Source organism: Lutjanus erythropterus, chromosome 16 (assembly GCF_056507025.1).
Source record: "Lutjanus erythropterus isolate fLutEry1 chromosome 16, fLutEry1.hap2, whole genome shotgun sequence".
Taxonomy (NCBI): Eukaryota; Metazoa; Chordata; class Actinopteri; order Lutjaniformes; family Lutjanidae; genus Lutjanus; species Lutjanus erythropterus.
Genome location: NC_139332.1, coordinates 35,952,154 through 35,976,035, shown reverse-complemented (window position 1 = coordinate 35,976,035; position 23,882 = coordinate 35,952,154). Strand labels below are relative to the sequence as shown.

General features: G+C 40.6%; 1 protein-coding gene across 2 annotated transcripts in view; it reads right to left on the bottom strand.

Annotated features, from left to right (window-relative positions):
* The window catches only part of LOC146313557 (zinc fingers and homeoboxes protein 2-like), a 150,345-nt gene that overhangs the window by 82,407 nt on the left and 44,056 nt on the right, over positions 1 to 23,882 (bottom strand). For both annotated transcript variants that reach the window (XM_084739736.1, XM_084739737.1), the window contains exon 2: positions 15,744 to 15,888. The gene's annotated coding sequence lies outside the window, so the exon portion shown is untranslated. The remainder of the gene's footprint in view (positions 1 to 15,743; positions 15,889 to 23,882) is intronic.

Below are 23,882 nucleotides of genomic sequence, written 5' to 3'. Positions count from 1 at the left end.
TCTTATCCTCTAACAGAGAGGGTGATTTGACTGATGCTCGTAACAGATTGCATCACAGCAGGAGACGAACTAAAACGGTTTACGCACCGCGGCTCTCCCTAAACTGTCTAACAGTGGCAGCGCTCCACCTTGTAAATTTGGAATAGTAATTTTAGAAATTTCCCAGCAGTCTATCTCCAATTGGCCTTCACTGGGAGTACTGTTTGATATCAGTGAAGTATCGCAGCGTACCACCTCTGAACAGCAGAAATATGATCTCAGCTCTGTGAGACAAACACTCTCACTACACTTTTCAGAAAAACACCTGAGCCACATTAAAATCTGTTTTTATTCAGAAGCCAGTTACCACACCAAGGTTTCTTTTTCCTCGCTCAGTCGATGTGGTTAACACCTAAACATGTCTTCACACATGTTTTTACAATGTGTACGCCGCGGTGACACGTGACCCACACTGACACCACTAACATGAAGGTGTTTCTGTAAACATAAAATGCAAAAAAAAAAAAAAAAAAGAAAAAGCAAGAATATGTTCCAGTTCTGTTGGTGTTATATCAACACGGAGCCAAGTTGAATCTCAGCATATCACCATATTTTTTTCATTCTAATTACAGGACATAACTGCCACAATCACTACAGGTGAACACACATTTTTATTACACTTTCAGTTTGATTTTCTCACAAATGTTTCTATAAAGGAACAATATGTAACAATTGCACGTTAAAAAATGTGTGCAGCTGTTTAAATAACAAGTTGGAGCCATAGATTGTACATTAAAAGGTTGAAATCCTATTTGATATATAATCCATGGTTTCCCCTCGCCATCTCCACTCCAGGTGTGAAGATGTTCTTGCAGGAACACTGCAGGAGTGCAAGGCAAGAGCGGTAATATATTATGAGATTAACAAGTTGATCAGCTGTTTATAACTCTCAGTCGTTTGTTAATGTAAAGTTACGACCATAATCCTGAAAACAAAAAACCCACTGTTCTGAAAATACACTCTGGAGTTTGAGTTCAGCATCTGCCTGCCAAACTCCATTGAGATTTTGCTCAATTTAACCATTATAAACATCTACGCCTTCCACAAAATTATTAATGATTTCTTGTGACTCATAAACAGATACTAACCCATTCAGCAAACATTCTGCATTAATTTGAACTCAAATAAACTTGAAACGGGCAAACAATCACACACAGGCCAGAAAGGAAATTACAGCGCAGCTGGAGTGAGCTGCAATATTTCAACTTAACATGTTTCCTTGATCACAGATGACATATCCTAGTTATTTTAAGATTTATTGCAGTAAATAGATTACAGATTTCTCCTTTAAATAATGTCCTTTCACTGTCCAGCTGCCAAAACGTACCAAGGTGTTGCCTCTCAGGCTTCGTACAGGTCGACTTGTTTCATAGGTGGAGGCTGAGCGGGAGACTGCAGGGCAGGGCAGGACTCTGGGCTGGAACAGATTGTTTTTTTAATCTGCATGTTATACAACTCAAAAAAATAATAATTTTGGTTGCTCTGGTGGTCTACGGGTTAAAGGCTCTGACCACTAATCACAGCATCCACATGTTTGAAAGCGACTTGGGACCTCTGTTGCATGTCTTCCCCTTTCCCACTCAGCCACAAGTTCCACGCCACAGTCAGTAAACATCCCTGAATGAGTGTCACAACCTCCGCAAAACTGACTTCACTATCAGAATTTGGTCTTTAATAACATTTGGAAAGTCTAGAAAAGAAACGCGATTAAATGATTTTATCCCACTTAAGATGGCGGAGGGTTAAACTGGGAGTTAGATGGCCGAAGTCTCTGGTGTGAAGCTCTATGAGCGATGGGAGATTCACCAAGATCTGGGTGACTGACTTGGTGACTCGAAATCCTGACTCTCTTTAGTGAGTGAGGCATAAAAACGTGAGTCCGTAAAAGTTGAATCTTTCATCTCTATGACAAGTCTGCAGTCCATCCTGGTCTCAGGATGGACTGTTGGGCTCGTTTCACTTCTCTCCTCTCATACATGCAATCAAATGTTGTCATAAATTATATTATACATACGTACCAAAAGTGTCGCAGCCAATCAGTGTCCTAAGTGGGACTACTGGCGGCTTCGGCTGTGGTTTTAGGTGTGACGACAGCGAGTAGCATCCCTGGAAACATCGATCTGATTGGTTGCGGTTTCCCGTGTGGTTCATCCAATCACCTGCCAAGCAATTTTTTTTAAAGTGCTCGCACTTTTCCAAACAGTTTCTCAGGAATCTGGCGTGTCAGCTCAGTCGAACTCAAAAGACATCAGCAGTGAGAAAGTCCACATATGGAGGAGGTGGGGTGGTTGAACGGGTCAAACAAAGACAGACCTTTCACCCGGGAGACCGTCCACGTTTTTTTGTGTTGAGTGACCACAATGTCCCATCTGAGTCCAGCCTGGGACTTTGGAATAGTTTCATATCATTCCTTAAATCTCTCTTCCCTCATTTCCTGTCATCTCTCTTATGTCAACTTTCTAAAAAGGCATACATTCCCACAAACTACTTCACATCACTGCTGTAGTGCTGCACTATCTGCCATAAAGTCTGCAGTCTTTACCAAGGAAACGAAACGAGGTTGTAGGGATGAAATGGTATAAAGATTTCAGATAAAGCAACCAGGATTTAAAACTTATCAGCATTATTGCCATATTGCTAAAATGGGCTGAGAAGTAATGACAGGTGCACTGAATGGGATTTTGTCACGGTATAACTGATTTACTGCAGTGAAACTGATCATCGATTTCATCCCTAAATGATTGCTAAGTGGGTTTAGTGTATTAATGAGTGATTTATTAGCATATTTCTATAAAGTTGGGGCCTCTGTAAGAGACAGATTTTAATTTTAAATGGTCAAAACTATTTGTTCTATTTGTAGTGTGCTTATTATTACTACATTTTTTATTCTTCAGCTGTGCTTTCTTATTGTCCCAGCAGCTTAACTTCAAATATTTAAAGTTTTAGTACTTAGTTTAGTTAAGTATTTTTTTTTATCCCAGTTCCAACATCATGATCGATCCCGGAGATACTCTGGTTTTAGCCCCTTTGAATGGGTCCGGCTCCATAAATATCTGGTCCTACATTTCCCATAATGCAACTCGGTGGCCTCTTTTGTTGGGACATGGACGCTTGCTGATCAGGATGGGTCCCTGACCAGCAAACGTCCATGTTCTGCAAAAACTACAGCTTTCTCTGAAAAGTTTGGAGTCTTGAGCTCAATTCAAGATAACCCCTCTGACATCACAATGACATCATCAGGGTTATTTTTTCCCCATAAACATTGTACCACTCCTCTTGATGAGAAAACTGAAAAATGTGAAAAATCAGTCAGAGTCCCCCTTTAACAATACAGATTTACTTTTTTTGTTATATCAGTTTTTATGAAAAACACAATAACAAACTTTATTTATATAAATGCAGCAAACAGCAATCTTTTTAATTTTTTTTTTTCTAAATTTCTTTATTTCATCATGTCTCCCACACTTCTGAAACCAAACCTACATTCTTAAAAAGTCACCGCCAAACTTCTGTCTCCTAATATCCAAAATTATCTGCCAATTTCCACCAATTTCAAACCAAATTTCAGCCGCCGGCTCGGTGATTTCAGACAAATGCATCTAAGATTTGAATACTCGGTGATCGTTAGTAGAGGGGTTAAACTGGGGTCATCTGGGCGCCTTCTTCTGCTGCAATTAGCTTGTTTCCCGTCTCCATTTTGAACACAGCAACCACATTTTCTTCAACTGTAATTGGATTAGTTACCTTTAAAATCTCCATTTCTGCTGTCACTTAAGCCCTTAAAAACATGTAAAATCTGCACCTTTCTAACCCCCCCTCCCCTCCAAAAAAATCAATTTGAGAATGTTTTCTTTTTTTTTATTTTTTGAGGAATATCTCTTGAGTGGCACTTAGCAAAATTGAACAAATGCGTGGGTGGGTAGGTGGGTGGGTGGGTGATTGGTGGGGAGCTGCGAGGCGGATCTACCTTCCAGTCGAAAACAGTCTAACACTCATTACTCTGAAAAACACTTGACTTCATCATGGCCTCAATTATGTGGTGCTGGATAAACTCCAGTGTTACTGAGCTGCTTTCACCGAACGGAGGGGGGGGTGGGCGGTTAAAAATCCAGAAACTGTGTCTGGAAGCGAAGTGCTTCACCGCGGCTTAAATCCTGACCTCTTCATCTTTTACGGACGGGGTTCTGAAGTGTCTCTGAGCCACAGAGAGGACCGCAACGAGCCACTTTAAACCTCAAGGTGATTAAACTTTGAAAACCAGTGAAATCTCTTTAATTCCTTTAACTTTTAGGAAATAGTTGGTGTTAAAACACAGAGTCGGGAATGTTTTAATCTTATTTAAGTCGGTAAACAGCAGGTGGGTTTCTATCCACCTGTTTTCACGCACATTTCCAATTTGGGCTTAAAAAAAAAGAAAAGGAGCCAGAGTGAAAACGGCAAAGAATTTAAAAATCTAAATATGTCTCAAAGGTTTTTACACTTGGATGAGGTAGAAAAGTTCAGCCTCACAGCAAAAGGTTGGTGGTAATTAAAACAATCAGCATTGATTATTGATCTCATATAGGAGCTGAGCCCTTGTTTCCTGTGTGAAAGTCCAGTGTTTGACCCATCTAGGACTCGTTCTTTTGCAGACTTTCTGGTTCTTTATGCTACATGTGTCCTTATGCTTGCTGTCATGAAACATACTGACAACTCATGTCCGTGTGAACAAATCTAAAGACTAAATTTCATGACTATTTTACGTATTTTATTATTTTCCTCTGCAGGGGTTTGATGGCACATGAATCCCTATAATTGCATGACAGTAGTCGGTGGAAATGTGCATTAATTTCCATTTTCTTTTGTTAACTAATTGTGCCATCATAACATATACTATTACTAATCTTCAGTCAGATATTTACTGTCTGTCTCAAATTACAGTCAGGGAGGCATTCATCTGATTTGCACACATTTGGCGTTTTGAGGCATGTCTAGAGGGATCAAATGGAGCGCTAAAGAAAGTCTTTACAGCTGCTGAAAACATTTCTTTATCACACAAAAGGAGGGCTAGGAGTAAGAAGACTAGATGGAGGGGATTGTGCGTTTGGACGTGTGTGTCTGTGACAAAAGTCACAAAAAGCGACTTCTCATTTTTAGCTGGTGACCGTGGATTTTTATCGACAAAAATGTTGAACCTCGCTAACAGATTTCAGAAGTGTAGCTAGCTAATGTAAGCCAATGCTACTAGAACCCCTTGAGTTAGCCGGGAAGTCTCCAGCTGGACGTTAGCCAGACATGCTAGCTTCATTAGAGCAGATAAAAAATAAAGTTTAATCCATTCCTCACAAATTTGCTCTTTGTGTTTTAAACTCGATAACGAGTATCACTCGTCTTAGAGCGCCATGCACACCCCATCCATATGGGGCAGAATGGAAATCTTCACAGGCCTGTGATTGGACAGTTGCTGTTTGCAGGAGGGGCTTAGCGAAGCATCAATTGTATTTCCAGTACCTTCTGTACTGTAAAAAAAAACCAACGAGTATCAGCACATTTTCTAACTTTCTGCATCAACATGACGCCCCTGGTGAATACAGATTTAGTAAAGTACTTAATGAGAGAAGTGAAGCTGCCTTCATCTCTGTCGAACATAAACTGACCGTCCTCCCCCGACCCTCGCCGGGCGAGGAACGAGCCAACAACAGCAGTGTGAACACTTCATGACCCATCACACAGAGACCAACATTAGAGAAGCACAGCACCAAACTCTGGAACTAACCAACGGGCCAAACACACACTGCAACATTTTACCAAAATTTAACCGACTCAGTTCACGGTCTGTTTCAGCTGAGCAGACGTGGGTCTGTGCAGAACGATGAGCTTCACAGAAGCTGTTTTTAATGGAGGCAAAACATTAACAACACAACAGAGTCGGGATGCAACTTCATTACTGATTAATCTGTCGATTATTTTCTCCAGTAATCGATTAGTAAATGTCAGAAAATGGTAAAAAAAATATTGACAAGATGACGTCCTCGAATGTCCACAAATCAAAGATATTCATTTAACCGTCATAAAGGTGTAAAGAAGCCAGAAAATATTCACATTTAAGAAGCTCAAATCAGAGAATTTCTGTTAAAAAATCGTCTCAAAAGAATTAACCGATTATCAAAATAGTTGGTAATTTGTTTGAGAATTGATTAAGAATTGATTTATGGATTGATTGTTGCAGCTCTACAGCAGAGCGTTTGTGTTTGATGTGATTTTTGAGATATTTGTATTTAACAATATTTACACCTCATAGTGTGAATGTGGAGGCGACACCTGTGCAGTTAACAATGTGACAGAGATAATGTCTGACATGGTAGAATTGTGTCGAGGAGTGTTACACTTTAACTACAAAAAGAGTTAATAATTACTCTAATACAGTGTCAAAAACCCCAAGTTTAAAAGGAGTTAAATCAACACTCTGTGGTATTCAACAATATACACTTTTAATGTGTCGAAATTCGCTCCCAGAGTGTTAATTTGTGCACATTTGCAGAAATTGAGGATCTGGACAGAACTTTTGCAAAAGAAGAACAACAGGGGGGGATTTTGGATGACACATTTCTCAACTCACAACACCCACAAGCACACAACATTTCACAGCAGAGGGAGGGAAAAAAAAAGACAACGTAAAAGTTAAAAACTTAACAGCCGAGACCTCAGAGGAAGAGCTGAAATCACACACAACCACCAAGCAAAGCAAAAAAAAAAAAAAAAAAAAAGACAAGTGAATCACTGCCAGTAAAACGTCTCCTGCTACAAACCGGCCGCTGCAGCGCCGGCGCAGGTGTGTTGGTGGAAAACACACAAAAAAATAAAACAAGAGAAACAGTGAAGGAATCAAGTGGTGAAGTTCAGCAGCAGCGAGTCGGGCTACGGTTTCATACTACAGCGAGAGAGGCGAGCAGCAATCTGCCCGGCCGCGCTGGCTGCCCACACACACACACACCTCCTCCACAGGTGTGTATCTGTGGTGTGTGGATTTTTAGGGTGACTCATCCTCTCCCACGTAGTCGATACCTCCACCAGCGGTTGTGGAGATCCCAGCAGCCCCCATACAGAACCTGCTCCACTCCTCACACTCCCACCGCTGGTTCAGAGCCACGCTCGCTTCCTGCAGCAACACCACCGCCGCCGCCGCCACCAACACCGCCGCTCAGATTTCAGACTAAAGCAGTAGCATTTGGAGGTAACAGATGGCGATTTTATTAACAACGGTATGATCAGAGAGCGACACAACATTAGGGCATCACATTAATCGTGCAGCCTTTGTTTTCCACAATTAATAATGAGACATACCAGCATTATTCAAACATTTAGATCTGCAGCAGCTGAAATCTTCATGTGCAGTTAAATGTGATTCATTCTTGAGAGCTGGGTCAAAACTGTATTTTTAAGGAGGTTTTGATTTTTACTCTTCAATTATGCTGGAAAATATATTTTAAAAGATCAAACTCTTGGCTATTAAACCTCCTACTGATCCAATTTTTGATTAAATTTAGAAATGCTCAGAGTTCTCTGATCAAAATACACATTTTAAAATCAGAATTCATATTTAGCTTTGATTTAGAATTATGCAATGTTGACATCTGATTGCAATATTATTAATAAATTTGTTTGAGTTTGCCAGTGGTAAAGCAGCATTCCTGCCTTAAACTCAAAAGTTAAATATTATACATGTGAACTTTGATTAAGCCAACTTAAATAATTTTAGTGAATGCAACTCATTCACCCGCCTCATTGTAATAAATGAACAAAACTGAATAAATTCTCAGTATGAAAACTTTTTTTTTCAGGTTCATCAGACTCGCACATTTTTTGTTTATTCTCCTAAAATATTTGTGTTTTAGGGATCATTTAAATAAAAAAATTAAAGTTAGCTGAACCAAACTAATTAATGTGAGCAACCTTTTTATGCCTGATTAAATCATGTTTTTGTAAAAATCTGACAGTTTGACGACATTTTCATAAAAAATAAAACAAAGACGATCAGAATTTCACATTTTTACACCAACGTCATCAGTAGATGTTGGTTTTAGATTTTGAAGGCTTTAACACATTTTAAAATTGTTTTAGGTAGCGAATAACTGTCTGAAACACGGGTGTTTTCTAGCACAGAGAAAGTTTAGAAATTAAAAAAATTCAAGCAGACCAAAACATTTCATGAATTACATATGTTTTATATATATGCACCCATCTTTAAAGGATTAATTTTCACCAAAATGAATTTTTAAGGTTTTTTTTATGTGACACGAGTTGTTTCACTTCTCAAGAGTGTTTGGACTAATTATCTCACTCACATACGTATCTAAAGAGCTGCAAGCCAGAGCTGAGCAGACATACATACAGGGATATATCTCAGTGGTCATATCTGCAAAAAACTAAGCTTTCCAGGAAAGAAGAAAACAGCCTTATCTTCTCTTAATACTCATTCATTTTTCAGATGATACAGTAGCTTTTTAATCAGGTTTCAAAGGCCTGAGGGTCATGAAACTCACTCAGCATGAAAACGACCTGAGGAAGTCTCCATGCGAGCACGAAGAGGAGAAAAACCCGGCAAATTATCAGGTGCAGAGCCGCTCCTGCAACCCCAGCAATCTGCCATTTGGTGGATGCTTTCATTCGAGGTGCTTCGCAGCACCTTCGATGCAAATATTTTTAGCAGGGATGACCCGTGTGCAAACTGCACCCATCACCTTGGCAGTGTTAGCACGGTGCTCCACCCCTCAATAAAGCAGAAGGGCCGTGAAAATAAACCTTCCCGAGCACCCAGTGGGGCTGGCACCGGCCTGCGGGCTGGCTGGAGCCCAGGAAAACGCTGAAAAAGCTGACTGGACAGCAGCCAAGAGCTGGTAAAATTTGGCTTTGGATGGTCATGTTTTCTGCACTGGCGAGCCCTTAGACTGGTGACTATGATTTGGTGCTGGTGCTGCAGTGGAAAGATCTTATATACAAGCAGAGATGGTAAAAGTTAGCGATGGGTTCAGAGATGCACACAAACAAAATGAAGACAATATTTTCAACACGGTTTAATTTTAGCAACGTGTTGATATTTTTCAGCAATTTTATAACCTTCACACAAATGTTACTCTCCAAATAGTCAGAAGTCATGTAACTGTGCATGTGTTTTATGGCGTGAGTTTGTATGAAATTATTCCTAATGTTACCAAAACAGCCGTCATCTTCAGGCTTTTATACTTTAAAGGTTTTACAGAGAATCAAAAGATCAATGCAGAATAGCAAGAACTGCACTAAGTGCAGAGACAAGCTACTATAATAATACAGATCACATCCAAATTCAACACAGATAACATCTTTATCCAGCGGTGCACAGCAGCAATTTCCATTATGTCAGGTAGAGATGTACCTGATAAACTGCTAACTCAAAATAAAAACAAAAGTCTCTCAGTTACTCCGTGACAAATGACAGAGGACAAAAGATGCCAATATTTATCATAAATTTGATATTCTAATGGCTAGATCCCAGGAAAGACGCAAGAAGTCAGACCCAGAAAAAGACTCGCAATCATAAAGAGACAGAGAAGAAACAGTTTAACGGCATTACCTAATGAGTCCATGGAAGCACAAAAAGTACGCACCAAATCAACAAAATCTGAGCGAGGAAACAAAGAGGAGCAGGAACTTAAAATCAACACTAAGTTGTCAGTGTGGCAGTGAATGTACAGGTCAGGTTACAGTGTGTCTGTTAATAAACGCTGCAGCTTCTCAAGACCAAGAAAAGTTTCATCCGTCATTTCCCAGCTGCTGGAAAAGTGACGGGCTTACCTCAGAAGTAAGCTGAGCAGGAAAGGCTAACGTTATGCTAATGCTAATGTTAGCGCTGTGCCTTCACAACGTCGGCATGGTGCAATCATTTCCCTTCCAGAATTAATCCATAATGATAAATCCAACACTGAATGTCTTCTGTAGTTATTTATCCATTCTTACAAGTTGAAAACAGTTGTTGTTGTTAGCATGTTGCTAGCCTCCCACAGGTGATCCAAAGATGCCCTGGGCTCAGTCTGCCGACCAATCAGCAGCTTTGGTGCATTAATAAATCACTGCACTGTTCTCAACTTTCTAATTACGTTTCTTCTGATACTTCAACAGTTTTACGACAAAATGCAACTTTCTTGACTTGAAAAACTCTGTTTTAAATTGACAGCTATCATACATGTGCTTCGTGTCAGGATCAAAAAATAATTTGTCTCTCACCACTGACTGAGGTTCAGATTTTTTCTGAAGTTAGGACCCAAGTTGGGGAGCGACTTAGGCTCTCTATAGAGGTATTTTGGTCCGCACACATTGATAACACCTCTTGGAAGTGGAAATGAACTGATAGGTTCACCAGACTTTTTCTCCAGCAAAAGATTTAGCCAAACTTTGGAGCATTAATTAGCCACCTCTCTGCAAAGACTGACCAATAGATTCTTTAGGTCATTAGTTCCCAACCTGGGGTCCCCAAGGCTTTGCCTGCTCCGAGGTTGTCAAAATTTGATTTGCACATTTTAAAGAATGATTTTTTTGTCCTTGCTGACATATAGTAGGCTAATTAGTAGGTCACACCTCTGCGACCTCTCAAACCCTGTGATAATGAATGATTATTATTCTTCTGGTCAGGATGAGTGTGTATAAGCTGCTCTGTTTGGTTGTTCAAAGAAAAAAAAGTTAAGCTGCTAGTAGAAAACAGATGTTTACCAAAGGTTCTAGGAATGGAAATAAGTTATAATTGATGTTTTTGACGGTGAAGTTTTGGAATAAATCACTCATTCTTCTGGTGTGTGTTGGAGTGGGGGGGGGCAGCTTTTCTTAGATACAAGTAGGGGGGTCTCCACAGAAAAGAGGTTCATATGATCCCAGTGTCTTCACTCACAGACTTAAAACCGAGTTGCTCCAGCCTCTGAATCGAGTGAATCTACCCGTCAGTCGTCAGCTGTCTGTTTCTATGCTGTTTGAGATACAAATATTCTGCGCTGGACCTCCATGACGGCTCCAGATGTGGTTACCAAAACTTTGAACACAGCCTGCAGAGCCTCTGCTGAAACAAGCTTTGTTGAAAAGTTCCCCAAATGCGTGCTGTCCCAAATTACACAATCGTCTAGCGTAGCAGCAGCCGCTGTGGCAGCTCGGACTACAAAGCGGGTTTAGTTTAGTGCCGCGGGGGCACCAGAGGCTGCGGACGCTGCCATGTTTAAACTGTTACTGCATGAACCTGCTGACCTGAGCATGTTGGTTCCAGCTGAGGAGGAGGAGGGATCTGCGCTGATTTACCTAACACACACACACACACACACACACACACACACACACACACACACACACACACACACACATTTCTACTGATTCAAAAACCATCTCAGGTTCTCTCTTTCCGTCATCCCTCCTGGCTCAGGCTGTATATACAGTTTGAAGTACGTGTCTCTTCCATTAGTCCTCTTTCTGCTGCTCCTTTCTCTTCCTCAAGTATCAGATCTCTTACCTCGGCTTCTCATCCTGGTCGTTTTGCAGATACTTCACTCTCAAACGTGATTTTTTTTTCTCTCCTGCTCCCTTCAAACCAGGTCTTCCTCACTTCCATCTACACTTTGTAACTGCAAAAGCCAATCTGCAGAAAACTGGACCCGTGTTTTGAATTTTGGAAATGAAATGTCACATCTCTCAAAGTGTCTCACAGACTTTTTCCTGGAGCCACTTTCTACACAAAAAAACATGTCTTGGCCTTCTCTCACTCATCCGAAGATCTCTCAGCCATCCAGGTGTGACTCTTTCGCTCTCACCCCATTTTTTCTCTTGACAATGTCCCTTCTTTTTCTCAGATTTCGTCAGCAGCCTTCACAGCTTGATTTCTACATGATAAATTTAAATTTATGAAATGTTGAGTAACCCAAAGCTTTATGTTATAAATGTAAAGTACGGATCCCGTTGCTAGGTGGTCACCTATATGGACAATATTTCAGCAATGGCCAATTTGGACAATACTGGCGTGGTTTTGAGGGTTACTGAGGACGCTGAAACTAAAATGATGGCTGAAACAAAATGTTGCAGAACAGAAATGTTCACCGCTGCAAGCCTCACCACGAAATTTCCCATATTTTTGGAAAGCGCTACCCCCCTGAGCACGGACTTTTTTGGATGTAAAGTAATGTCCTTACTGGTACTTAATTGAGACCCTGCGGTGGAAACACTGAGTTCCTCCAAAGACTCCTTGTCCTTGGGAAAGTTCCTGCGGTGGAAACGCAGTTTTTGAAGGTGGGGGTGACGGAGGCAGTGGCTGATTTCTCCCAAATGAAGCTTTGAAGCCCCAAAAAAATGGTATTCTGGACAGCACTAATGTGAATTATGAAAAACACCGGAAAGCCAGCCTGTTTTTAATTCGACAAAGCAAATGAAAGTCTTGAAACTGAACACGAGCAGATACAAAAACAGGAATTGAATTACTAAAACAATGTGGAATTGTGTTCAGAGAGAGGGGACGAGAAAAAACAATCCTATTTTGGAGAAAAACTCCCAATGCAAACTGAAAAATAAGACCTTCCACCGACTCAGGATTCAGGAAGAGTTTCTGAAGGCCTTGAAATTTGCCAAATTGTGTTTTTCATCCTCTTTTCCCAACTGAAGGACGCCGAAGGAACAAAAGAGCCCAAAGATGTGAGGCTGGGTTTGATTTCACTTTTAAGTTTTCTCTTCCTGATGGACGAGAAGTGATTGTACGCGACACCGGTGTATAATTTTGGTAAGAAATCTGGGCAAACACCTGTGGAGTCTGAGCCAGCGGAGACGAGATGATGCTCTCTGTTTCAGCTGCCAGTTTGTCCCACTGAAACCTTCCTTTAACCAAATAAACACGCTGCTTCCTAACATGTTTTTTGTCATTTTATGCACACACTTCCATGGCTTTTTTATTGTTTCCTTAATCATGCATATAAAGGGTACATAAATATGAGTCAACACTGTTTATCTCCACTCTTCTTCTCCTCCTCCCAGCCCTCCGCTGAGGATCTGGTTTTCTCCTCGTGGATTTTCTCCTCTGAGCCGTCGGATCAGATCCTCCTCTGACTGACTCATCGCTCTGAACAAATCTCTGGGATTTACACCAGCTTGCTTTACAGTCGTCACTCTTTACTACGAAATGTGCAGACTTTCTGACAGTTTGTTTCTCCCACATTCTCCTACAGCTGCTTGTACTGGGTGATATGATACAAATATGGAGTAAAGATGAAGAGACAAAGTGATCTTCTATAGTGTTTTTGTCCCTGTATCAACATTAGAAGCAGAAATCTCTCTACGCCACCATAAATCGAAAACATTCCAGGGTTTAAAACTTATACTCGTGATGTGTTTTCACACTGAGCTTTTGGACGTTCTCCTGGTTACAGTTTGACATGTGATTTCAGTCTAGTAACACCTCATCTTGCTCTGTGTTTATCCAAGCTGTTCAGGTCTGGCCTGAGTTGGAGGGTCTGCAAACTGTTTTACAAGAAGCGATCTCCGGCTAGCTGGCTAATTAATGCAGGCACAGGATTCATGGTTAATAACTGACGTTTTTGGCAAATATGGTGAGGAGGCAACGCTGTGCGCTGCAGTTAAATATTATTTTACTTTATTTAACTAGGAGACGGGGGACGATAGGAGCTGAGGCAGCACTGGGAGGATTTGTCGGATTTGGAGACATGAGACATGAGATATACTGCAAGACATATGTGATAAAAACACTTTGATTTTGTCTTCATAGGAAATGTAAATCAGCGACTGACAGTCCACTATGGCTGCGTTTGCTAACACTCTTGAGGAACCGGCAGCTTTTTCTGGATCACAGCAAGGCGTGTTAATTAGTTGTAAAACACACTTTTATACTCAGTGATAGAATCATCTCACTGCAAAAAGCAACTGTAGATCTTAGACTGCCATGACAGTGCAGATAAAATTAAATCTGGGTTGTTCACACAGACAAAATGGCAGGTTTTCAACAAAGAAGAAAGCCCAGAAGCGGATGCTCACGTGCCTAACTTCACATAACTTTGCTCGCAGCACACCCTATCCTGCAACGGCGATGTCACATGACCGGTTACCGAGGAAGACAGGAGTCACATCTCCTCCTGCTCTATCCTGCAGTGCAGGGCCACCATTAATCCAACACGACTCAAGACCTGGTGGCAAACGCCGAAAGACAAAATGGCATTTACCTGCAGCTCAACAAAAGTTCAGCAACCTGTGAAAAACCTCACCTCTCAGCCCACCATGTCCTGCAGGAGCTTTCAGACAATTTTCTTCTGCCAGTTAAAGGCTGAATCACAGTTGTATAACCAGAGTTAAAGTGTTTTTTCCTCTACAGATACAGTGCTGGACATCATGATGAAGACAAAACGTCTGTACATCATCCTCTAAAACCTGAAGCGAGCAAACAAGAGGCTAATATCTACAGCCTCAACTGCAAGAGAGTTGGGACATTGAGTAAAATGTAAATAAAAACAGAAAACAAAGATTTGAAAATCATTTTCCACTTGTATTTGATTGAATACGGTACAAAGACAAGTTATTTAATGTTTAAGCTGATGAAATTTATAATTTTTTTAATATACATTCATCCTGAATTTGATGCCTGCAACAATGAAATGTCTGTGACCTTTGACCCCTCAAGCAGCACTGCATTAAAAACTGCATTAAAAACCCACATCATTGTATAAAGGATACTACATGGACTCACCGTTGTTGTCAGTAAACACAGTTTGTCTCTGCATCTAAAAATGTAAGTTAAGACTCTACCATGCAAAGAGAAAGACATATATGAACAACATCCAGAAACACTGCAGACTTCTCTGGACCAGAGCTCGTTTCAGAGTGTTTTAACAAATCATGGACGCCGTGTCCTTCGGGCTAAAGAAGAAAAGGACCATCCAGATTGTTACCAGCACTAACTTCAACAGACAGCAGCTGTGATGGTATGGAGGTGTATTAGTGCCCATGGCATCATGGGTAACTATCACATTTTTGAAGTCTCCATTAATGCTGAAAGGTACTGCAGGTTTTGGAGCGACACATGCTGCCATCCAGACGATGTCTTTCTGAGAGATGTCCCTGCTTATTTCAGTGAGACGATGCCAAGACACATTGTCCACATGTTCCAACAGCGTGTCTCCCATTGAAAATGTGTGGTGCATTATGAAGCACAAAATACGACAACAGAGACCGAACAAGACTGTTGAGCAGCTGAAGTCGTATATCAACCAAGAATGAGAAATAATTTCACTTTAAAACTTTAACAGTTAGTGTCTCAGTTCACAAACACTGACTGAGTGTTGATCAAAGAAAAGATGATGGATCACAGAGGGAAACATGATCCTGTCCAAACAGAATGAGAGTATATTTAACAATAAAGTTTATCAGATTTAACACTAAATATCTTGTCTCTGTACTGTATTCAGCTGAATATAGATCGAAACGTTTTTGCAAATCTTTGCATTCAGTCTTTATGAACGTTTTACACAACATCCAAACTTTGTTGAGGTCGTAACATCAAACAAGTACATCAGCTGAGAAAAACATTTTAATACGTTTCTTCTTTACTTCATTAAAAACTCCAAACATGATGTGCTGCTGCACATATTTCTAAATAAAAGCCCTTAGCTCTTCTGATAGCTTGTACGAAGTGTAACAGGAAGATGATAAAAGCTGCTACTTACTGTACTTCCACGGGGGGAGGGTCTTTCTTTCTGAGGTCTTTCTGAGGCTCCACCTCCTCCTCCAATCACCGCGTGTCCTCCTTGTTCTGTCTCCCTCCTGAATGATCCTCAGGCCAGCGGCACTCTGGGTAATCTCCCGTGGAATCTGGAAGCAGAGAGGCGGAGTGAGTGTGTGTGTGTGTGTGTGTGTGTGTGTGAAAGTGTGCGAGAAATCAAAGACAAATCGGACCTACTGTACATGTGTGTAGGTGTGACAGTGTGTGTGTGTGTGTGTGAGAGAGAGAGACGGATGCAGCCAGAGTACGTAGATGTGTTGATGATGATGATGTGTGTGTGAGTGAGTGAACAGGGGGTGTTAGAGGGTGTGTTTGGTTGCGCGGTGGTGTGTGTGTGCGTAAATGAAGGAGTGGTGGAACCCAGTATGGGCCTTAAAAACTGCACCACTACAACTTGGCCAAAAAAAGAGGCAGTGGTTACCGTGGCAACATGTGCCAAAAAAATGGAGAGGGGAGGAAGCGACAAAGACAGAGAGAGAGAGAGAGAGAGAGAGACGGGAAAAACAAAGACTGAGACAGACAGACAGAGAAAGACAATGAGACAGACAGACGGAGACGCAGCAGAGTGTCTCTGTGCTCGTGTTGGCCGTCGTCTTCTCGCGGCGGGAGTGGAAAAAAAAAATCCTGGCTTTGTGTCTAAACTTCTACAAGATTCAACTTTGACCTCTTTTGTTGCTGCCTGTCACGTTACCTGAAGTCACCTGAGACGGACGAAACACCGTCCCCAAAAAAATCACTCCTTCAATGTATCACTTGAACGTATCACAATGATTTCAGTGAATAATGTCCAGAGAAACATGCTGTCTTCACGTAGAGACTATTTTTACAGAGGAGGACAGAGGATGAAGCTCCATCACATGGTGCAACAACAACCACCTGAAGCTCAGCATCAGCAGAACCAATGAGCTGCTGGTCGACTACAATCCTTCAAATACAGATGTTGCTGCACAGTGAAACATCTTTACAAGAGGGCTGCAAAATTAATCAAATTTATTATGGCAGTCTGAAATTTTCTTATCACAGGATGTGCAATATTTGTTAAAGGTGAAATGTGATAAAATGAATGAATGTTGTGAGGCAAAGATATCATGTCCTGCAGACTTTAAAAAAAACATCTTCATTTGGTTCAGATTCTTGCAAAAAAAAAAAAAAAGAAATCACACCTTCATCATTTTAACATGTTTTGCAATCAAAATAAGGACAATGATGTACCTCTAATATTGAAAATCATATCGCAAGTGAAATATCCGTCAAAATATGTGCAATTAGATATTTTTTCCAAACTGGACAATCATCACAGTTTCATGGTGGGCAGCCAAGAACAGTGTCATCAATCAACCATCTGACCAAATGTGAAATATGGTCTCAATCTCCTCGTCTTTTCCTGAGTTATGACGTTGAGTAACAGCCAGCAGTTTATTATCTTGGGTTGGATACCGTTCACATTTGAACAAATGAAAAAATGCTAAGCCAACCAAGACAGTGAAAAAGTCCAACTACTTATCCAACGGGTGAAATAATCACCTGAAGATGTCGATGTCCCATCACTGACATCTGACCGTCAGGTCCTGAAATTTGGCACCAATTCAGTTAACATTAATCAGTTCCCAGCAGAACCGACATAATGAGATCGGTACCCTTAGAAGTAGCAACTTTGGTACCCGACCCTGATGATGTCTCAATGATGACCTTTGACCTTTGGAGTTCATCCTTGGTTGAACATTTGTGCCAAATTTGAATAAATTCCCCGCAGATATAAGCAGGAGAGGAGAAAAAAAACACAATGAGAAAACCTCAGATTCTGCCTTTTGATTTGATTATCGAAACTGAAAGCTCATGTTGAACGATGTTTGATTTAAGTGCTGTGCTTTTATCACACAACATGTTGTAAACTTGCTGTTAGCTGCATAATGAAGCCTCTGTTAATGTAGCATTAAGTGAGCTTCATAGTTAATGTCAATCAAGCCCTGCCACCAGTTTTCTGCCAGAAGAAAAAAAAAATGCTATACGTGCATTTTAATTTGTAATAAATAAGAAATTTGTTTAATTTATTAACAATGTATTTCTTGTTGTTATTAGATACAGAGAGAGTAAGTGTGTTTTATGTGCTAATTTAAGGCTTAACCCTCCTGTGGATGTCAAAATGAAACATTCAGAAGACGCCATAAAAACCTTCATTCCTGCTCCTGTCTTTTCAACGTGTGACAGGACGTAAAAAAAAAAAAAAAAGACGTCCTTTGGACTCAGTGGAGAATAACTGACCAATCAGAGCAGCGAATGTAGATTACACATTAAAGACTAAAGAGCCTTTAAATCCAGTAATCAGTAAAAGAAAGACAGAGAGACAAAGGATTACCTGGAAAATGTGTGTGTGTGTGTGTGTGTGTGTGTGTGTGTGTGTGTGTGTAACATCTGCAGTCCTTGGGTTTGAGTGTGTGTGACCCTTTTGTACACACACTTTGCATTATTTTAGTGCTGTGCTCAGGTTTTCATCGACTTCAATTAATCCTCAACTTTAACCTTAACTTAAGGCAATGTCTTACGTTAGAGGACACACACACACACACACACACACACACACACACACACACACACACACAGAGTCAACCTTCACTACAAGCGACATTCAGCAGTTTTTTTTTCTGCTGTGTGGATCAATGCTCTAACAAACTATTATTCATCAAATGAAATAACATTAGAAAACTAAAGAAAGTCGAGTTGTTTTATGTTGAAAGGTCCACGCAGTAAATCTGCTTTTAACATGAAAACATCTGCTGCATCTGTTTCCTTCGTCATGTTTGGTTTTGATGTACAACAGAGAAAATGTGAAATCAATATTATGTTCTTGAAACAGGACAAATGAATTTCAGTCAGAAACAGTAAATTAAATAAGTGACAATAAGTTAAGTAAATAAATAGATATGTGGTAACAAACAAGGAAACTTGCATCATATAAATATATTAACAAATCAGTTCATCAAAGTAATTTCTGCCTCCACATTATTGTTGTAGTTTTTGAAATTGAAGTTAGTCTGCAAATCCCATCAGACTGTAGATTACTTGGTTCCACCAGCAGATTTGTTAAATTTAATCCAACAATAGGCCTGATTCAATTCCAATTTAAATTCTTTCAGCAAAGAGTTTATGACTCATCAAATCTCAGTCAGCTCACGATTTCATCTGAAACCAAAAAGTCTAACAGCTCTAAAAAAATACACAATGAAAAAAACAAAACAAAAAACGCCTAACTGACCATTTGTTGAAGCAGACACTTTGACAATTGTCAAAGGTGTAATTAATAACATTAATGAGGGCTGAATTCCATTTAGGTGTGCCTAAAACAACACTACGACTTCAACAGTCCTGTTTGGTCTCTGTTGTCGTATTTTGTGCTTCATAATGCACCACACTTTTTCAATGGGAGACAGGTCTGGACTGCAGGCAGGTCAGTCTAGTACCTGAAATCTTTTACTACGAAGACACGCTGTTGGAACACGTCCACAATGTGTCTTGGCATCGTCTCGCTGAAATAAGCAGGGACATCTCTGAAAAAAGACGTCGTCTGGATGGCAGCATATGTCGCTCCAAAACCTGCGTGAACCTTTCAGCATTAATGAAAACAGATGTGACAGACAGATTTTGTGAGGGTTACTTTACTTTACAGTTATTAATTCATTGTTTAAAAAATGTAGTCAGTACTCTTGCCAGTCAGCTGGATAATATGCTTATTTTAACCCAAATCTTAATATGTTCCTAACCTAACCAAGAAAGATGTATTCCTTTATTTTAACATCACTAACTTTTGCATAACTTTAAGCCTTAATAAAGTTTTTATAAATATTCAGTTGTCATGAACAGGGAAATTAAATATAGAGAAAGAAAACTAGTTTTCAAACCAGGCTGTTTATTTCTGCTGTAAAGTTGGACATTTTAATATGAAGGTCTGTGAGGACTGACTCACATCTGGAGCCTCAAGTGGCCATCTGAGGAACTGCAGTTTTTTGCACCGTTAAGCTGGCTTCATTTTTCAACCCCTGACGTTGCTTTTTGTGCCGTATTTGATGAGTTGGAAGTGAGACTGTGTTGTATAATTGACATGTTGACCTCCTCACCTTTGAGCACCGAAAACATCTAGAAAAGGAAGCAACAACAAAAAGTAAAACCAGGGGAATTCCCCCGTCACTTTCACCACAGGATGTGGGACACATTTTATACTTTATTGTTAATGTATACCTATTTTGGTGGTGGTTTCCCTTTATTTTAAGTCAGAGTGAAGACAGGAAAAGGAAAGAGTGAGTCAGGGGACGGGGTGCAGCAAAGGGCCACAGACAGGAGTTGAACCCACAGCTGGACTCACGGCCTCGGTACACCGGGGGGGGGTGTCCTGCCACCTGAGCAGGCCACCAACAAAACAGGCCAAACTACAAAGCCAATTTGCAGCATTTATTTCAGGGTGTTAAACATAAAACAACAGCATTTCAGTTTGTCTGAATGATATTTTAAACACCATCCTCCAGGAGTCCAGCTTGACTTTGCAGAGCTCACAATCATTTTCTAAATCCAACCAATCACAAGCAGCGTTCACAGAACCTGACACCCTTTGAAACACGAGTCAGTAACGAAGAAACACGTTCGATTTGTTTTTCAAAATGATTCTGTTTGGATTTGAAATCCTGAACTGATGCTTCGTGAAGTTTATTCAGGTCAACGATCGACATCTAAACGCTATGAAGCTCCTTTAAGAGGGAATCACCAGCAGTGTTTTCCCCGGGATGTGATGAGTGCATGTGGTGTGTAGGTGTGTGTGTGTGTGTGTGTGTGTGTGTGTGTGTGTGTGTTGCTGAGGCTCTGTGAGTGAGTGGATGAGATCATCAGAGGATTGCAGCGCAGCAGGCAGAGACACACACAGAGAGAACAACAGGTCTTTTCCAGAGAGTCTGGATCCCCCTCAGGACTGACCTCATCCTCCATCCATCACCAACTTGATACCAACCAGCTCTGCCCTGGGACTCTGTGTGTGTGTGTGTGTGTGTGTGTGTGTGTGTGTGTGTGTGTGTGTGTGTGTGTGTGTGTGTGTATGTGTGTGTGCGCGCTCCTGAGGCCCAGAGGTGATCATCACTACACAACTATTACAGATAAACCCAGCAGTGAATGTTTGTACTTTGCTGTACATCACTCTGCTGAGAGACTCTAAGGCTGCATACTGAGCAGTCGTCGGTCTCTGGCCTCTCATAAATCTCTGGTTCTCTGTGTGTGTGTGTGTGTGTGTGTGTGTGTGTCTGTGTGTGTGTGTGTGTGTGTGTGTGTTGTGCTGAGAATAGAGCTCTCACAATAATGGCATTACCGCAATACCGCGGTCATGCGATGCATACTGTGGGGTTGAGCTCATTACTGCCAACACTGCAAGTTTTATTTTGAAGGGCCATCTATTAATACGCCTAAGTTGGACTGCAAATTCAACAATTATTGTCACTATTGATTATTTTCTCCATTAATCGATTAATTAATCCTGTCACATTCACTGCCACACTGACAAAGTGACTGCGAAGTTTACATGTGAGCAGCACCGTCACTCTCAGCCTCTCTCATTTACACGCCGCACACACACATTACACACTGACCTACTCCCTAAATGAGCTGCACAACACTGTGTTTCAATAACATCCAATAAAACACGGTTAATTATTAAGGCAGACGCAGTAAATCACCATCCCCTTTGTCACCAGGGAAAGACAAAATCCAAACTGTCCCAGCCTTCGCACAGCCCTCTGCTCTGATTGGACGAAGAAGTTGTTCATTTCTTATTGCAGACATTGTTTCTTGAGTTGTTTTCTATTTTTACTTATTCAGACTGTTTCGACACAACAGTAACGTCCAGGCAGGCAAGTTTCTGCACTCTCTCACACGATGGAAACACTTTTTTAATTAGTTCTGACGTAGCAAACATTTAACTCACTGACTGCTCAGCTGTTTCCTTGCGGCTCCACACAGATCTGAAACCTGAATCATCCTCATGTTAAAACACGAAACTTACAGAAATATCTGGTTTTCTTCCTGTTTTCTACTTTCTTTTTCAACATTTGAGGTTTGACTGGCTCTCTTTTAATTATGTTATCTTGTTGCGCCCTCTTCCTCTGCAGTGGTATGATGCTTTTCTAACAGGAGAGTTGGCGCCACCTACTGCTCATCTCAATAAACCAACTCCCAATTATCACACAGCATCATAACAGGACAGAAACAAGCATCCATGTATGTTCTTGCCGATTTACTTGTTTGTGCTTCATTTGGATGGAAACGCTGTTGTTGAGGCCGTGAATCTGTCCTGGAGGCCATGCGTGATTGGCTCTCCCATGGCCAACGGTCAGGGGTTATTTGCATAAAGTCACATCCCTTGTGGCACCGCTGAGTTCCTTTCGAATCTCTGCAGCTCCGGTGGCGACGGCGGGCTGCAACGTCAGGTCCGAATCGAAATGAACAGCAGCCTACCGCTTTTAAGTCTAAATGTGTCCGTGTCTGTGGAATTTAGGGATGTAAATAGTTTTGACTTTGAGATCTCTGATTGTTACATTACATTTAATTGTGTTTGGTTGTGTCACAATTTTTTTTCTGGGTGTAAAAATGTTAAAATGTTTTGTTCTTTTTCTCACTGAACATAAGAGGTCTTAGTTTTTGGATGGTAAATGTTTAAACTCAAGCTGCTGTACAAAAACTACATCTGTCTAAAACTGTGAAACTTTTGATTTAAATGAGGAACTCAATTATCACAGACTAAATAAACAAAAATATTAAGTTTTAATTTATTTGTGTTTAATGTTTGTTTATTCCAAATTCTCATTATATGAAACAGTCACAAATCAGACATAATTATTTGGAAATTTAAACAGTTTAATTATACTTTTCATAATTCTGGTGCTGTGTTTGTCTCTTTCATGCAGTCATCAGACTTTCACTATAAACAACACTGTCTTCTCTGTCAGTAATGTTCCCTTGTAATATCTAGTTCTTCTACTTTTGCTGTCTGTCTGTCTGTCGTTTCATGTCACACTAAACCTGAATAATCCACAGATTCACTGTGAACCACCAGAGATATAACTGCCTGTGTTTTACTTTATTTTCATGTCATTACAGTGAACTGACCCTTTAGTTGTAAAACAGGTTTTAAAACTTAGAGGAGCATCTGGAACCCTGATTTATTCTTTTTTTTAGGCTCAATATGCACAAACAACCAAACAAAATGATGAAAAGTTGTATTTTTTATGTCTGAAAGAGAACAAATGAGCTGCAGGTGAGTCTCGGCTGTCCCGGCGTGTCCTCTCCTGTCTATATGTCCTGTTTTGCATCCAGCTGTCTCCGCTCTCTGTCACTGTGTGCCATCTTAGTATTTAGGTGCCAAAGTCACCGAGACGAATCCCCGTTCGTCCTGCGCTTCCTGACTCTGACGCAGGGAAGCCTCAGATTAATGCGGCGGTGAAGGACGTGGCCTCCATCGATTTTCCCGTCCATACCTCTGCGCCGACGAGTCGCTTAAAATATATTTAGGCTGCGGCGCTCATCTGGATATTTTGCATATCTTAATTAGTGCTTACAAAACATGCAAATGAGCCAGTCGGCCCTAATTAATTAGCTTTGTGGGTTTTCTTCTTAAGTGGCTGTAGTGAAGGGGTGTCTAGCTGTCTGTCTGTCTGCCTGTCTGTCTCACTGTTTTGTCTTAACCTGAATTTAATCAATCAGGTCAAAGACGGGATCCTTGTTTACACTGACAGTCAGCAGGACGGAGCTGAAGCTGCAGGACGGAGACAAAAAGTAGAGCCAACAATTTAAATCACAGAACAATATTCCCTGATTTGTTTCAGTCTTTTTGTGGCGGTTCTGAATATGAATTTTCTTGTTTTTCCATTACAGCTCGGCTCATAAATATTTTTAAATCAACAATGAATCAAATCACAGCTGCAATAGTTTTGTATTTTTCATTAGTTTTATTTTCATTTTGTTTTCTGTTTAGTCTCAGTTAGTTTCCAGAGTGGGTTTGCTTGTTTCAGTTTAGTTTTTACTGTTTAAAAATGTTTAGTTTTACTTATTTTTT